This window comes from Caretta caretta, chromosome 5 (genome assembly GCF_965140235.1).
Source record: "Caretta caretta isolate rCarCar2 chromosome 5, rCarCar1.hap1, whole genome shotgun sequence".
Classification (NCBI taxonomy): domain Eukaryota; kingdom Metazoa; phylum Chordata; order Testudines; family Cheloniidae; genus Caretta; species Caretta caretta.
The window spans coordinates 113,530,823-113,548,544 of NC_134210.1; the positions used below are offsets into that span (position 1 = coordinate 113,530,823).

Genomic DNA, 17,722 nt, shown 5'->3' on the forward strand with positions numbered 1-17,722 from the left:
TGGGTTCAAACCTGAGTCAGATCTTAGGCGTAGTGCACAATGTAGACATGCCATAAGAAAAACCCTACATGTCAGCTACTGCTTCTGCCTGAGACATGTATTTCCTCCCTTTCCAAAGCATGCTGACTACTACTAACCTGTTGGACAGACAGAAGCACCTGATTCTCCTCACATCCACGTACATCAAGAGTAACTTTACTGAAGTTACATGAGCTACACTGGCATACAGTGGGAGGTGACTCAGGCCCTCTGTTTAGCTCAGATAGAATTGAGAGGCACTTAGAGAGAACATCCCCACTTACAGAAATATAGTAACATTGCACAGAGCAAACAAACAGCACTGCTTTCCATCCCTTTCATTATGAATAGTGACATTAAAAATTACTTCTTGCCCTGTTCAGAGCTATGCAATCAAAGGACAAAGCAGAAGCCTCTCCATGAAGTATATTGCAGGTTGCTCTTGCTGGAGTGTTTGTGGATAGAGCAGGACAAAATGATATTTTCTGTGCAAGTGCAAAAAAAGGCTGCATTGGGTCTGACTGCTGCATGATGACAAATTGAATAGGGGTGGCTGGGCATTTACATTTTTTCCCCAGGTCAGTTTTGAATCTTCTAATTGGGCTCTGAAGCAGTTTGGAGCAATTATTGTTAATTATATGTTGCTATATGCCCTGAGTTTTCAAGTTACCTTGTTAATCTTGGGTATTCACATGTCAGCACTTGTTATAATTTTATTGTGTGGTTTACCTGTTTGTGTGTTTGAAGATTGTTGCGAGTACATTTTGTACCAGAAACTAATGCGGGTGTGTGTGGGATATTTAATCATAATGCTCAGTTTATTATTTGTCTTCTGTTTTATCCAGGGATGAAACATAGCAACCATCCAGTCCTGCACTCTTAAGTAACACTCAGATTTTATGAACGGCTCACCAATTCTTGAGTCTTCACCCTCTCCTGAACCTCAGGGAATGGCATCTGGAGTCTCTCCCAGCTTTTCGGATAAGGCCTGGACTTATGGGGACTTGTGCCCCCTGGCACCAGAACTGGAACCACTTTAAAAGTTCAGCTCTCCATCTCGTTTACTGCTGTTTACAGGCATTGCCTAACTCACGTGTGTGTGTAAAATGAAAACAATGGGGATTCTAAATTTGCTTCAGTGTCTCTTCCAGCTCCATGAAATTATTCCTGTTCTAGTGCTTTTTTGTATTGGTCTCTGTCCCCAACTTATTTGGACTGTCTGATAGGTGGCAGCAGTAGCATGCTACAAGCAACCCAGGCTGTACACCACCACTAGTTCCTCTTGGGTCAGCTGGCTTCTTAACCAATACTAGTGCTGTAGATTTGGTGGGAGCAAGGGAAGAGACAATTAAGATGATTTTAAGTACCAAAAGGCATTATTTGCTCCTTTATGTGTCATTTCTGCATATTGATATCATGCAACACAATATTAGAAAGACCAGATAAGACAAATGCTAGGTTGCACTGATATCAACATAATGTAATGAGCTCCCATCACGCGGAAGATTGTGATGAATGATGCTAATAAACAGATCGTTCCTGTGTTGCAGGGAGGAATATGTTGCGCTGTGTTCCTCTGTGTAGCTTTTCACAAGCAGAAAAGTCCACGTTAACATTCTAATTTTAAGCAACGGTGAGACGCCTCTGCTCTCCCAATGCTGGAGTGGAGCTAGCAGCTGCAGCATTTCTTCCTGCAGCAATCAGCGTACATTGCGATAAAGAACAATTTGACAAAAGTGAGTACTGCTTTGAACAGTTAAGATTCAGGGGGTTTCACCTGCTGGTTTGTGGAGGGTGGGGGCATGAGGCTAGTCAGAGAATGACTGCCTTTCGTTTTCTCGATATATTATCCATCCAGTCGGGCAGATGGCAAATGTCTCTTCCCTCCTTTATTCATGCCTTTAAATCTTTTTTTTAATAGTTATTTTTCTTGTATTGAGATTTCTTCTACCGTCTCTACTTTCCGCTGTGCTTCTGCTGGCTGGGGTGTTTTCAATTAGAACATGGAGAATACAGCATTTGAGTGTTTAAAGGAGGACCTGGTTTTAAAATAGTTTGCTTTCACGTGTAGTTCTCTTTAAATTCACACCTAGCTTCCACTGATAATTTGTAGACCTTGATTTTTTTTTTAAATCTCTTTGTAAAGATGCACTGAGCACACACAGTGTTGTTTCTTCAACCGTGTCATTACATAGACTGCAGTCAGGCTGTGTAAATATGTTAAAGTTCTGGGCTAAATTCTGCTCTCAGTCAACCCTGGTGTAAATCCAGAGTAACTCCATTGATTTATATGGGTGTAACTGAGATGAACGAGTGGCTTGCTAATTATAAGTGCATTTGCAAAAATTATAGCAGGAAGAAATAATGTCATCTATAGTGATCAACATTAAAGAGACAACTTTTGCCCAGGTTCTCTAAACAGAGCTACCTAAGAGTATTATAGTTAAATTAAGTCTATCTCAGGTATCACTGTTTGGGAAACATGGAAAAAATATCTTATTAACTCCTGACTCCTGTGTGTCTCATAATTGACTTCTATTTGTTGTGTTAACTCATAAATGACATTTGTGATGCTTTCTGGGGTATCCAGAAGGGTGAGGGCACCATGCTACCACCTGTCCTTTCTGTGCCTGCCAGGTGTCAGCTCCCCAACTCCACTGGGCACGGTAACACCAGCACGCCTCTCTAGGCATTGCTGGCCCCGCTGTTATTCTGCAGGTCAGTGATAGGCACAGTCCAACCCACGAGTTCTCCAAGTGTCTCCCTGGAGCATCCAGTCCCATTCCATTGGACACTCATAGTATTCACAGTTTTGCTGCTTCCAAAGAAACAGTAAGCTCTATCTTACCAGTTCCACCTCTGATCACCTCTCTGTTTAACACACAACACTTAGATATGTTTATTGTGAAATCAAGTATAAGTTTATTTAACAAAGCACAGAGATTCAAGTAAGAGCAAGTACAAATGTTGGAAACAAAAGGTTACATATAAAGTAAAATCATAATGCACATTCTAGAACCTAGACTGAAGTAAGTAGATGCTCTTGTGTCTTGCAAATAAGTGGTCACCAAAAGTCTTGCAGTGTTTTACAGCCAGGCTTGGCTGTGATCCTACTTTCATGAGACAGACATGCTGTCAGCTTGTCTCCTAGGTGAAGGACCCAGTGTGTTCCTTTGCCTACCAAGATATTTAAGTCCTATCCTTAGTCTTCATGCATAAATAGAACACCTCCTTGCTGTTTTGTTTCTTCCTATAGATTTTCTCTCTTGTAGATTTTTCAGCCTTTTAAATGGCAGTTGGTTACATCTGAAAATAAGCCTCCATTGTGAGGCAGACAATACACATATGTCCAGACAGATAGATAAGTGTCTTACCTCCTACTTGAAAGGAAGATGTTCAAGGCATGTCACCTCCTTGTGACCTGCCTTAACTCCAAGATTATAAGAACACAATTTTCAGTATATATAACTTCTTAAATATTATCCATACATACATTTCTCAATGATTATGATGACCAGTGGGCTACTGGATCTTGGAAGTGATCTTACATGCCACCCTTTGTATGCAAACTTATGCATCCCCTGCGCCCTTTGCTAAGAATCACCAAGAGGTCCTTGAGTCACAGCATTTAATGACTACTTCCATATTTCCTTTAACAAACCACTAGTTTCAATCTGAACATGCTCAGTATATGTCCAATTATATGCCACTTTTTTCTAACCCTTTCTGCCCATTCTAAAATACTTCCATTTGCACTCTTATAGATCTAGTCACAAGGGATTCCTTTACTATTTCATGTATAATTTTCTCTTCTGTGCAAGGATCAAATTTGGAAAAATGTACTTATTTGAAGACAGGGATTTTGTCTTTTCACCAGCAAAAAAATAAGGTAGGATTCCTCTCTAAATTTATTATAATCATATTCCTGTAGCACTGCTGCAAACTTCTTCCATGATTCATGTCTTCCTTCCCTCCTTGAGGCTCTTTTCTGGCTTGCTACTGGAATAAGAATGCAGCAATCAGCTTGAATATGGCCCACCAGAGACTCACAAATGACCAATATTGCTACAACAATGGCACTCTGCTCCCGTTTGCAGGAAACTATGGCAGAATGCAGGATCAGCTCAATGCCTCCACTACATACAACTGTAGCAGTTTGCTATGAGACAGACAGAGGCAGGACCGGATGTTTAGAGATGGGGAAATAGACACAGGACTCTAATCCATATAAATGACTCAAAAGCGTCCTCTCTCAAGCACTGAATCGAACAGTCTGATACCAACCTACCAACTCCAAGTATGCGATGTCAAAGTAAAATAGCCTAGCATAAAGTGGAGGTCAGCAAAAAGAGGATAGCAGGGATTTATTCACAAAGAACTCAAGAGTTTCTATTTGTAAAACAGTAGAAAACAATAGATAAAAATTGTCCTGTATGAACACATTGTTTATTAGGGTGAATAAAAGTAGTTTGCAGTCATTGTGCCCAAGTGCCTCTATTACACTTTTACTCTGTCACTTTGTCCCTTTTTATATAAAGTAGTAAGGAAACCATTCTTAATCTAGGAAAGGCAACATGATCAAATGGATAGGGCCATGGATTGAGAGTCAGGAGACTTGGATTCTGGCTCTTCTCTGCCATGAATCTCCCTTGTGATCTTAGACAAGTCATTTCATCTCTGCATCTCAGTTTCCCCATCTGTAGAATGGGGATAATACTGTGATAATATGTGGCAGGAGTCACTACATGGTGCTCTAGTACCTGGTCTTACAAGTTCTTTTTCTTAGTGTATGAGAAAATGTTTAGTCTTTGAAGAAATGCTGTGTTGTCAGTAGTGGTGGGTTTTTTTAAATGCAGTAGTCTTTTGAGAGAAGTAGTAGCATATAGCAGAGCCTTTTCTCTGCTTTATTCTTGCTATATGGAGGAAATTCTTGGGACAGAATAACTTCTTGAGAACTGGGCATAGGTGTATGGGCAGAGATTTCTGGAAGAGGGGATTGCCTGTGGGCTGTTTGTGACCACCTCCACTCCAGGACAGGTATACACATAAATAAAGCAAGTTACACATAGCACATACCTAGACTCCATATCATTGACTTCTCCTCCACTTGGAAGCCAATCTACAAGACCCCCAAGTTTCCTACCACTCAACAGAGGTACGACAATGGTGCCAATTGGAAAGTTGGTGTCAGAAGAAGACTCAACCATGCTTATTCTGTTTTGAAAGGTTCTTTGAGATACATAGATGAAGACAATTTAAAGCAAAATTAAACATTTTTTTTTAAATTACTATTTGATTACAAAGCTGCTTCTCAGTCACCTTGTGAATTTGTTTGATGATCAGTGTTTAGTTGTTTTTGTTACACAACAGATGCCTGGACAATTAAGGGTCTCCTGTGATTTCAAACTCATTTAGATTTGGCCTGGTTTTGCTCTTGTTCTCCAATAGTCCTGTGGTCTAGTAGCCCATTGCTATCTTTCACTTAGTCATCTTAGGGGATACAGTCTTGGCAAGGAAATGTTTGAAGTTAATCATGTACAAAAAATATGCGACTGTAATACATTTCCAAAACAGAAGATGGTTAGAGATAAATAACAAAGAAAAAGTGCTTTAAAAGAGAATCTCTGAGATGGGGAATGCAGTGTTTTCTGGAAGAGCCTGAATTAGATTTGGGGGAAAACCAAAAATTAGATTTGTTTACCAGTTCAGGGAATATTTAAAAATCAACAGTATGTGTTCCAGATTAATATGAAACCAAGTACACAAGGGATAACCTCTTCAAATTGGTCATGATTTCCATTATTTCCTCAGCTATCAAAGCCTGTAATTCACCTACCCTCCTTGCAGATGTTATGGCAACAAGGAAGGCAGTTTTCTGACACAACGGAGAAAAATGAAGTTGCCAGAAGCTCTAACAGAGGTCTTATAAGAGCTGCTAAGCCAGCATTAAGATCCCACAAAGGAACTGGCTCTTTAACTGGAATGTGAAGATGAGTGGCTTATTTCAAGAACCTCATTGCCATGGGACTTAAAAACACTGACTTCCCATGAATGGGTGGGTGAAATGTCAAAAGCACTGCCAGGTGGACTCTCAGTGAACTAAGTGCAAGACCGGAAGACTGAAGGTGCAACAGGTACTCCAAGATGGGATGGAAAGCTGAACTGATAACACAAGGAAGGCAGAGAACCAATATTGTTTTGGTAATGCTGGAAAAATGAGAATGACCTTGGCACAGTCCAATTTCAGCTTGAGAATGACTTGTGGTATGATTGAAAATGGAGGGAAAGCATACAGGAGTGCCCCCAGCTCCCCAGGTTAGGACCCTTTTGGGAGCAAACCAGATGGCATTTTTTTGCTGTCGCTCATGGAGAAAAGATTGATTATCGAGATGCCCCAAACTACAAAAATGGGCTATAGGATGATGGGAGAAATTTCTGCTAAGGTGATCCACCAGGTGATTCTGGATGCCAGGTAAGTTATCAGCCACAGAGGTTATGTTCTTCCTGATACAAAACTGCCAGAGCCTGATCACCTCCTGACACAGCATGCTGGAGTATGTTCCCCCATCTGTTCACACAATACATCACAGTGATATTGTTGGTGAGTATGAGAACTGCTGATTGCCTGATGTGATCTTGAAAGGTCTGACAAGCATGGTAGATGGCATGAAGCTCTCCAGGACATTGCTATGGAGAGAAACTTCTTGTTCTAATCACAGGCCTTGAACTTTCAGTGATCCCATATGCTCTCCCCAACCTATTAAGAAGGCAACAGTGACAATGATTCTGGTTGGGGGAGTGAAGGGAACACCCTGGCACCTGTTGCCATGAATTGTCCACCACCACAAGGAGTCCAGGATCAGTGGAGGAAGTCACACCAGTCTGTCCAAGGGATGACAATTTGGATGATAGGCCAACTTCAGACCTATGTGAAGAGGACATAGGTGCAGCCTGGCATATTGGACTACCTGTGTCCATGCAGCCATATGGCCTAGTAACCTCAGGTTTGTTCCTGCTGTGGTTGAGGGTTTAGAGACTGCAGTTCCAGACCTGGGCAGCGAATCATCTGGAATTGCTGGTACACACACACACACACACGCACACTCAGACTTGGAGAGAGTATCTACACCCCAATTAACTGTATTCTTTGAGTTGAAACTAATGTTGACTTCCTGCTGTTTAGGACGAGACTTAGATAATCGAGTAGGCGTAGTGTTAACTGAACATGACAGAGGACTTCCTCTTTAAACTTGCCACTTGGCAACCAACATCCAGTTATGGGAAGATATAAATTCCCTTAAATGGGCCACCCTCATTACCACTACAAAAGTGATTTTTCCTCCCTTGGTATTCTACTGTTAATTAAATTGTCTCATTAGACTGACTCCCCAACCCCTCCCCCCCCCCCCCGCAACCTGGTAAGGCAACTCCCATCTTTTCATGTACTATGTATAAATATACTTGCTACTGTATTTTCCACTCCATGCATCTGATGAAAAGCATGAGGTGAAAAGCACCACACTGAGCTCTGACTCTAGCCACAGGCTGTGAAAAGGCACTGAGAGGGTCAGGGTGGCACTACCCTTATATGGCCAGATGAGGGGCCCGGGCCACAGGGCATAAGCACTACCCCTACAGGTACCACTAAGCAAGTTCTCCAGCTCCATTGTGCAGGGCACACATGCATTTAAGTACAATACGTGGCTGCATGTACTTCTAAATTCACCTTTAAAAATCAAAATGTACCAGAAATGTGGATTTCTTGTGTGCTGTTCTACTTAATTACTATTGGGATTTAACACCTTCCCACTGTTCTTCATTTGTAATGTACATTCTCGGAGAATGTCTCTGGCTGCTTGTCTCTGCCCCTCGCAGGAAGGTGAAAGGTAACAGAATACACACTCTTTCATCTTCCTAGACAAGGGAAACTTAGGTTACTGCGACCACTTAGGCTCCACAGCCCTGTCATGTTTACAGCTCGGGATAGCTCAGTGTGGAAATATAAAACAGAGATTAATTTATTTTCTGGTAGCCTTTGAGTGTGGTGCAGCATAAGACTGAACTCTGATGAGTAACATATAAAACCAGAGTTAATACTCTGATGGACCCGATTTTATGACAGGCATGCTAAATGTGATTACAACTGTATAACATTCCCAGCATACCCATCTGCTACTATGAGACACACAGCTGTTCCAATTACTTATATACAGTTCCTTGTCTGTTGTTTCAAACATAGGATTTAACACATTTTATACATTTTCCTCTTCCCCCCAAACTTATTTTGGGGACGGAGAGGAGTAGGGCATAGCAGAGATTTTAAGGATTAGCCCCTGAAATCTGCACTCCTTTCATTTGTTGAACAGTCTTCACAAGTTTATTAACTTTATGCTGCTGGTCCAGATTACAGGATGACGAGAGGAGCTTAGCGCGTTAGCAACCAAAATGAATGTCAGATTTTCAAAGCTGTCATAACTGTGCCACCTGGGGCTTATCAAGTCTTTTTCACTGGGTAGACAGGGTGGGGGAAAGTGTATCAAGGTCAAATCATTTTACCCACTGCAGGATGCTAAGCCTTCAAAAACATTGGCAGCAAAAGGCCAGAAAGTTGTCTAAAGAAATTAACAGATGGGATGTATAATGTTCTTCACAGCGATCATGCTACGGTGCAAAGATAGGCATGGTAGTGAGGGTCCCTTTTCTGAAAGATAAATAAACTGATTGACATTATCAAAATGTTTTGAGTTTAAATACAGGACTATGGGGTTCAAATTCATCCCCTCTGTGCGAATACTTTAACATTAAAGTTGCAGTTGTTTCAGATTTCCTCACTGTAGCAAATGGAATCAATGCCAGACAGTGGGTTTACTTGGCTGTCTGAGTCAACTTTACAACCCTTTGTAAAGTACTTCTATGGACCACAAGGTCTGATTGGCTTCAAAGAACAGACTTGCATTCTTCAGCCAATCAAAATACCACCATCAAGTAATAGTGCAGAGGAAAACTGACTTTGCTGCATGAGAGACAGAGATTAGGGTCTTCATCAGTCAACTTCAGTAAGAAATAATGTCACCAGCCTAGAATGTTCTCACAGGATCAATGGCTCCACCTTAGAAACATTTATTCACTTCTTAATATCTATGCTGCCTAACAAGCATTTTTAAATGTACTGTTGTTGCCCACAGTTGGATACCCCCAAAACTGGGGTGATTTTCAAAGTTGCTGAGTTCCTATATCTCCTATTAACATTAAGGGGAGTTGTGGGAACTTTCTGAAAATCAGGCCAACTTTATTTAGCTGCTTAACTTTGGTTGAAAGTTTTGCCTTGAGCTTGCACTCATACCAAAAAAACAACAATAAAAAACACCTAAAATTAAAAACATCAAGACTTTTAACCTAAGAAAATATGACTCAGACTTGTCTGAGTTAGTTTGCAGTGACTTTTAAGTCTTGATATTGAAATTCCTGGCTCCTTAGAGTTGTTTTTTAAGCAGGAGATCAGGCTTTGATCTCAGTTACCCCAGTATATATGCAAAGTAACTTCAGTGTAAATTTGGAGGAACCCCACTGATGTAACTGACACCAGAAGCAGGGTGTGTTTTAACATAACTCGTTTTTCACTTTTCAATTACTTTGTATGTTTAAAACAGAGTAGTGACTAATATGTGTTTTTAACTGGTCCTGGTCCACAGCTGTACTTACGTCAAACCTCTTTTACTTCAAGCATTTTAAGAAAAATCTCAAAGATACAGATTTTTTTAAAAATACCAATTATATTATCTTGAAAAATAATTAATATTTGCCAAACCCCAAAGTTAAACAGCAAAACCTTCTCTGAACGCTACAGGGTAGCTTTATAATCTAATATTCTCTACTTGCTCTGAACTCTCAACAGATGTGCTTTGGAACCCCCAGGCACTTAAGGGGAACAGAGTTGAGATTTACTCTATGACTCCAATATCTGAATTTTGCACAGAGTGGACTGACAAAGTTGAAGGCATCAGCTTAAACAGTACTGCCCATTTTGCTGGAGTTCTGTGTTAATCTTTTCCATTCCTTGCTCTGTCCTTCTGTACACTATCATCATTTATCAGTGGGTAGGCAGATTTACAATATGATCTAATTATTTTTAAACTGTCTTAAGAACATCCCCTTTTTCTAAGGTATGGAAGGCTTCCAAGGTAACTACAAATAAAAGGCCTGCATTACTCAGCATCTGAATACTGTCATACTTAGCTCAAAGTGATTTAAGGCAGTAAATAATTTCACCTTCCACTTAAATGCAACTACCTCTGGGGTGGAATGCTACACCAGTTGAACAGTACACAGCAGCTGCGAACAGGAAATGTAGAATGCTCTTTCCAGTTGAAACTGTGGTAGGAGAGCATAATTAGATAGGCAGAACATAATTACTCAAGAAGGAATTTGGCCACAAGAAGTGCCAGATGAAATCTTTACTTATCATACTTGGTCAGGGCCTCAGTTTTATATCATGTCTCAAAGAGAGACTGATCATTTCTTGAAAATGATATATTAACCCAAACAAGACAATATGATAAACTGAGCAGTAAATAAGGCATCACTTCTTTTCAGTAACTCCAGTACATGGAACTCCCAACTTTACATAGTGGATTACACTGCTGTTTCAACTTTGGTAGCCTTCCTCTGGCAGGCAGGGGACACCAGTTAATTCAGTTCAATAGTTTACATAATTACATCCCAAGCTCACAAGTAGTGCCAAAGAAAGCCTGGTGTGTTGCAGTCACATTAAGAAAATTAACACCTGTTACATTCTTTTATGGGATTGCTTAAATCCAATAAACATTGCACATAAATGGTAGGGATATTTTCACAACTTCAGATTCATGAGCCAATTTTAAAAGTTATAATAATTCAAGAGAATCTCCAACCATTAAATTACAGAATGTTTCATGATGACCAAACTTGGGCTTGTTAGAAATGTCTTTTGCTCCCATCACTTTTCTTCCATAATAATTTATTACTGTTCATTTCTTCACACTATTACAATCTTTATAAAAAATAAGTATGGGGCTGTATCTATAAATTGATGCAATTTTCATAGATCCATGTTAACTGTTTACACGCTGAATATTTTCAGCGCTCCCTTTGCCAGCCATTTCTATCTTGTAAACCATAATAAGTATAAACAAGGAAGACAAGAAAGTCAGTCATTTTTATTAGTAGATACTATACCACTTTCTATATTGGGTTCAATATAGAAGTAATTGGATAAAATTCTATGGCATGTTTCTACAGGAGGTCAGACTAGATGACCTAAAGTTCCCTTCTGGCCTTAAAAATCTATGAATGAATCTATGAACCTTAGGCTGACTTATGAAGTTATGTTCAGTTCCCAACAGAGATGTCCAACAACTAGAGGGCAATCTAATGCTGATATTTAGTCATTTCTAGACATCTGTAGAGTCACCACCATGAGGAAGCAAGAATTATTTTAACACATGAAAGATCTGCATCTGTCTTTATTACAGTTACAACATTCCAGCTAGAAAACAGCTTAAGTATGCAGTAGAGGAAGAAGTACAATTCCTTAATAAGGGCAAGGAGTTCTGTCCAAAGCCTTTAATTAATACCTTAACAATGGTCTGTTATTTATTAAACCTGCCTTCAGGCCTACATTTAGATCAATGTTGCATTATGAATAGCTGATTGCATTGCAGATAAAAGACATGGAATGCGCTCTTTATTAAATTTGTACTTTCTACTGCAGCTTGCAGAGTCATCTCTGTAAAACACTAGGGATAAATACAAGAGAAAGCAGTCTCTCTTTCTCTCTTCACTTGTGTAGAGAAACTCAATAAAGCCAAAAGAAATGTCTTAAAAGTAATTGGGGAGAGAGAATAAAAGATGGGTGAATTTTTTCTCTTCTTCACCGCTCCAGTATTTGTCAGAATTTACCAAAAGGCCATACTGTATAATTGAGCAATAATGAAAATCAAAATGTGGTGTGCAACTGGACTGTCATATTCACGCTTCTTGTGTTGTGAGGTATGAGGTCAAAGACACATTGCCTCCTGTACACAAAATATGCCCACACGACAGTGTAAACAAAACATACGCCTGAGGATATCTTTACAGTTATAAAATTAATGACTTTTTTGGCTACTGATTTCTGACCGTGGTTTATCTACCTTATAATTCTTACTTTGGAATCCTCACCCATTCAGGTTACTCCCTCATTCCAAGATATCATCTTGGTTTGATTTATTATTTGTAAAAAGGGAATGTGTGAAAAAAAATCTCTCAGAAGGTCATACATTCATGAGTGTAGTCAACTGTACATTTTAGACAGCACAGTCCAGTGAAGATGGACTGGGAGTCAGGAGACCAGGATTAATTTCTTGCTATACTTGCTAACTAACTAGGTGACCTTGGGCAAGACACTTGAGTCAATATTTTCAGAATTGTCTACTAATTTCAGGCCTGCTTTTCAGAGATGCTACAATTTAAGTGGGGCATTCTAAATTAGTGAATATTTTTGAAAAAAGTGGTCTGAACCCTCTGTGTCTGTTTGTACCTTTCTAATTGTGGACAACAGGGCTTACCCCTTTTTGTAAAAGCACGTTGGGCCTGATCCAAAGCCCATTGAAGTCAATGGAAATACTCTCATTAGCTTCAATGGACTTTGCCTCAGGCCCTTGGAAATCCACAGCTATAGCATGATAAAAGCCCTATTGGTGTACTAAGTATTTCTATTAATTCTTCACCTGGTTCTGTGCTTTTTAAGTGACTGTTTTCTAGTGTTTCTGAAGTGGGTTTTCCCAGCAAAAAGCTCTTTCAGTCACAGGCTTCTTGTTTTTTCTGAATAAAGACTTCCAACTGTATCAAATCATTTGTATTGTGTAATGATTTCACAAGACGTACCAAAATCCACCAAAGTCTCAGCTAAATTTCATTATATGCCCATAAAGCAGTTCCATGGATGAATTTGTTAGTCTTGATTTTTTTCTGCCCAGCAATTCAGAAATACCTGAGTCAGATGGTTAGCTTTTCTTTCTATCTGCAAGGCTATAATGGCATAACAAGACAAATCACAATAGGGACTTTTCAGTTGACCATTCCTCTGCTGGACCTCCACACTGACAGACTCTGAATGATGCGTCTGTGATGGGTTTCCCCTGGGGTGCCACTTGTAATGGAGATACCTCAGAGCCTGCCTGTCCCACCAGCCTGGGTTTCCCTTACTCTGTGCTGCTGTGACAGGCTCTCAAACCCCCTTCCAACACCACACACAGGTAGAGACACACCCAGCTGCAGTTATATTCACACAGATGTTGAGATCAGCTCTGCATCGAAGAGCTCAGCTAAGGAATTGCCCACCACTCAAGTGCACTCCCCCTCTGGAAAGTAAAGCCAACATTGTATTGTCTTGTGCTGCACAGAGAACTGTACAGTGTAAGATAATTGAAATTTGCCCTCTCCCTCAATGTGGAGAGAGAGAGTGTTGCACATCTTTTTGCCTCCCCCTCCCCGACCCCCGTTATTACACAAACTGGGTTTAAAACAAAAACAAGTTTATTAAGTACAAGAGGTAGATTTTAAGTGATTATAAGGGATAGCCAACAGATCAAAGCAGATTACCTTAGGAAATAAACAAAAAATACAAACTGAGCTTAACACATTAGATAGGTAGGATATAAATTTGCAAATTCTCACCCTGAGTGATAAACAAGCTGGCAGATTCTTAAGGCACAAGTTGCCTTGGCTTTCCCAGGTTTTCATACACAGGTTAAAGATCCTTCTAGCCTGGGAACATCACTTCTCACAGTTCAGTCTTTGTTCCTCAAGTGTCTCCAGGTGTGCTGTTGTAGGGAGAGTGAGGACCCCCCATGATGTCATTTTATATCTTTTCCCCTTTTATATCTTCTCCCCACTTGCCGGAAAGCTCTTTCGCAGTGACCTGGGTCAAACAGTTCCCATGGTGTAGTGCTATCTCAGAGAGGTTTCTATTGTACACAGTTCCTGGGGTAATCCTTGTGATTGCGTGCATTTCTTCAATAAACCATTAACATTGTTTGGCCTTTTTACTGTTGTACCTGAAAGGCTGCTTGTGGGTGTTTTCAACCTCATAACCTGTTTCAGTAATACATACCTAGCCAAACTTCATAACTTCACATACGACGATACCACATACAATCCAATGAGATATTACTGTCCAGCAGATCAAGACTTTTAGAATGACACCGCACAAGGCATACTATGTATAAGGCATATCCTAATTACATGACACTGGTGAATATTGGGGTGTCAGGATGTCACAGCATCACTTTACTCACTTCCCAACAGAACATCAGAATCCACCTGGTAACACTGGAACCTAGGAATTGCCATGCTGATCAGACCATTGACCATCCAGTCCAGTATCCTGTCTCGATAAGATGCCTCTGAGAAAGGAGCAAGAACCCCACAGTAGGCAGATAAGTGCAACCTTTAAAAATAAAAGCAGAGCATAAACCTGCTTCACATTACTATATTCATGTTCAGTGCCAACATGCATTAAAATGAAGTCACATTTGGATGGAGTTACAATTGTTATTTGTTTGCAGACATATATAGAAGACCATAAACCCCTTCCACCATTGGATATATTGGAACTCAACTGAAAATGCAAGTGTTTGTAGAGCCAGTTGCAATTTTCAAACGTCAAATTTTCCACGATTTCTTTGTCAAATATTTGATTTACAATGGGGGATGAAGTTTCTGGGAATTTGTTGACAACGTTCAGGTTCTACAGACAACCGTAGAGCAGGTCTACATTTTCCAAGCTTTTAAAATGTCCTTTTAAAAATGTAACTTTTCAGCTAAAACTTCCCCCTAACATTTTTGTTGATACTTTACAAAATTCATCGAATTGGAGGAGGCATAATCAAACAAAGTCAGTATGATGGAAAAGAGCTGTCAAGGGGAAGGAAAGCTCGTCTCCCAGGATTTTAAATGAAAGTAGATTAGAATAGGCTGTTAGGCTTCGAGGGGTTGGGGATTTTTTGTTTAATTCTAAGTAGCTGAGAGACATTTCCTGTAAACGATTTTCATGTCTGTGTACCTGCAGTTATGGATGAGTTCATTCTTTAAAAAATAAAAACAGAGTATAAACCTGCCGCATGTCACAATATTTGGGCTCGGTGGCAGCATGCATGAAAATGAAGCCATGAGAACCTCAATGTATAGGTAACTCAGCTAATCTCCATTCAGTGGCTTTCTTTTATTGACCATATTTTATCAACATACACAGCCCCAACACACTCCAGGGCAACTGGACATTTATCTAAATTACAAGAAGATTGAGAGATACAATAGTTAAGATAAACAAGAAGTTTCAGAAGCCACTCTCTCACTAAGTGATTAGGATGAGGCCTTCATCAGGGTTAGGTTATCTCACATGTGCCATTCCACCGAGCTGTGGAAAAGTATATATTTTCCCCCACACCCGAATATATTAAAATTGCTGAACAGATTTTGCTCAAGCCTCACAAAATATTTATCTCTGAGTGAGACCAACCATAGATAATTTCACCCATAAGAATTTTTGAATGAGTTATGAGTGTGTGAAAATAGGCGTTGTAGTAGAAGTCTGTATGTAACCTATAACTCCCACAATCTATGAACAATGTAACAGACACACACATTATGCATACAGTCTCATGAGGTAAACTATCTTGCTTTAAGACTCCCCTAGCTTTCAGCCGGTTGCCTGGTTTATTACATCACACACACAGAGCCCCATTGCAAGGCTGAATCTAATTAGCACAACTTAATCTACATGGAGAACAAAAAGCACACCTGAAAATGTTTTGAGGATTGCAAAGGCTGGAAGACCAAGTTTAATCGAATGTGGCCACATGGATCCATTAGTCTGAAAAAATATAAACAAACTACATTTCTCTATACATCTGATTCTATCTTAGTGAATCCAACACTGTAAACCCACTTATACTAAAGGGAACAACACAGGATCCTACGACACTTGCGGGCATAGAATTACTCATGCTATTCAAACTGCATATGAGCAGATTAATGCAATTTGTTCCATTAACTTCAAAAATCCCAATTCTTCACATATCAAAGTGTGATACAGTATCCACAGCAGAACAGCCCAGTAAAACAAAGCTGGACAATAAAAAAAACCTTGTAAACTGAGGTAACCCTCTTTTATGTCATTGTATATTTATGCCTGGTTTGCTTTTAAAACCAGATTTCATTTCACAGACCACCTGCCTAGCTTCCTACTGTAAATATATTTCCAGTTCCTTTGGAAGGGATTAGCTATAACTATTAGCCAGTGTTGAATATCTACATTCTTGCCAGAGTCATTGGCAGAGTAGGGGGAAGGAAGGGGTAAAGGTGAGAGCTTTGCCCTCATCCACACCATTTTGCTTCATCTCATTTAGAACCTGGTGTTTGCAACTCCTTTTAGTTTCTTTAAGCAAGTTCTGGTTTTAGCCCATCTGCAGTTCTAAGGTATGAAATAGTGTGGAAGATATTTGCAGTGTTTAATGAAGAAAGAGACCTAAGAATGATGGAGCACAGCAAGTTAGGCATGAATTCACCATGGAGTAAGGCAGCAAAAACAGCCAATACATTTTTTGAGCTGCGTGATAAAAGGTACCATGTCACAGAACAGGGAGTTAGCAATCACTCTCTAAACATTTCTTGGGCAACTGCTCCCACAATGTTCTGTTCATAGTTGTGGGCCTCACACTATCAGATACTAATAAATTAGAGACAGATAAGAGAACAGCCACAGGTTAGGGGCCTAGAAGTGCCAGTGCATGAAACGGCCTCCGAGACAGAGTCTTCTTCCCGCTAGAAATGATTAGGTCACGTTAGGGCTTAGGCACATCAGCAGAGCCGAACGAGGAAGGTTGCATTCCAAGCTGCCTATACTTGTTATCTCAAACAACAAAGCAACCTCAGTCTCCCAGGCTGTGAATTCAGTCCTTTTTCACGAGCATTAAATTCACAGAATTTCAAAGAAATGTACTAAAACCAATAACCCTATGATGCATTATATCTACAGATTTCATTCACTCTGAACAAAAAGTGTTCCGTAAAAGAGAGACAGCATCAGCAGCTGCATTGACAAAAGCTCCCTCTCCTACCCTCCCGCCAAAAGTGCAACTCCCTCCTCCTGTGGGCTACAGCACTCTTTTGGACCTGGACCTGGACTTGGACTTGGGCAGAAAGAAATGAAAGAAGAGGGAAGTGAAAGAACCATGGTGTTTTTTTACGTGATGGAAAATACAATACCTCATTGGTGTCCTTTTAAAAGTCAACATATGGTTAATGTTTAATTTGAAGACAAATCTTTGGAAAAAGATTCCAAATCAGTAACAATCTCATGTGTGCATGCATCTATACCAGTTATATACACATTTATTTATAAGTTGTTAAAACATTTAAATATGATTAAAATGGTTTTTAGACTGTCAAAGTCAACTCTTCCTTTAATTGCTTGCCCAAGGCCTGAGAGTGGCACTTGAAAACTGTACCCCAATGATTTGTCTAGAAAAGAGGATCATTTTCCCAGAGCATGTTCAAAGTTATATCAGCCAAGTTATTTTTGTTTTAAGCCCGCATCATTAGCCAGGTTGCAATCAATGTACACAGAATCTACACTGGTATGATTTGTAGTTATTCTTTTCCTTGGACACAAACATTCTCTACA

The 17,722-nt window shown here is 39.9% G+C and overlaps 1 long non-coding RNA gene across 2 annotated transcripts in view; it reads left to right on the forward strand.

The window, feature by feature from the left end:
* The window catches only part of LOC142072222 (uncharacterized), a 52,079-nt gene extending 34,591 nt beyond the window's left edge, over positions 1 to 17,488 (forward strand). Inside the window, exons 2-4 of one of the 2 annotated variants that reach the window (XR_012668637.1) lie at positions 864 to 1,754; positions 5,830 to 6,490; positions 17,075 to 17,488. This is a non-coding gene — a long non-coding RNA (uncharacterized LOC142072222). Of the gene's footprint in view, positions 1 to 863; positions 1,755 to 5,829; positions 7,439 to 17,074 lie in introns of those variants that run through there. The other variant, XR_012668636.1, reaches the window with a different exon arrangement.
* The last annotated feature ends 234 nt before the right edge of the window (positions 17,489 to 17,722 follow it).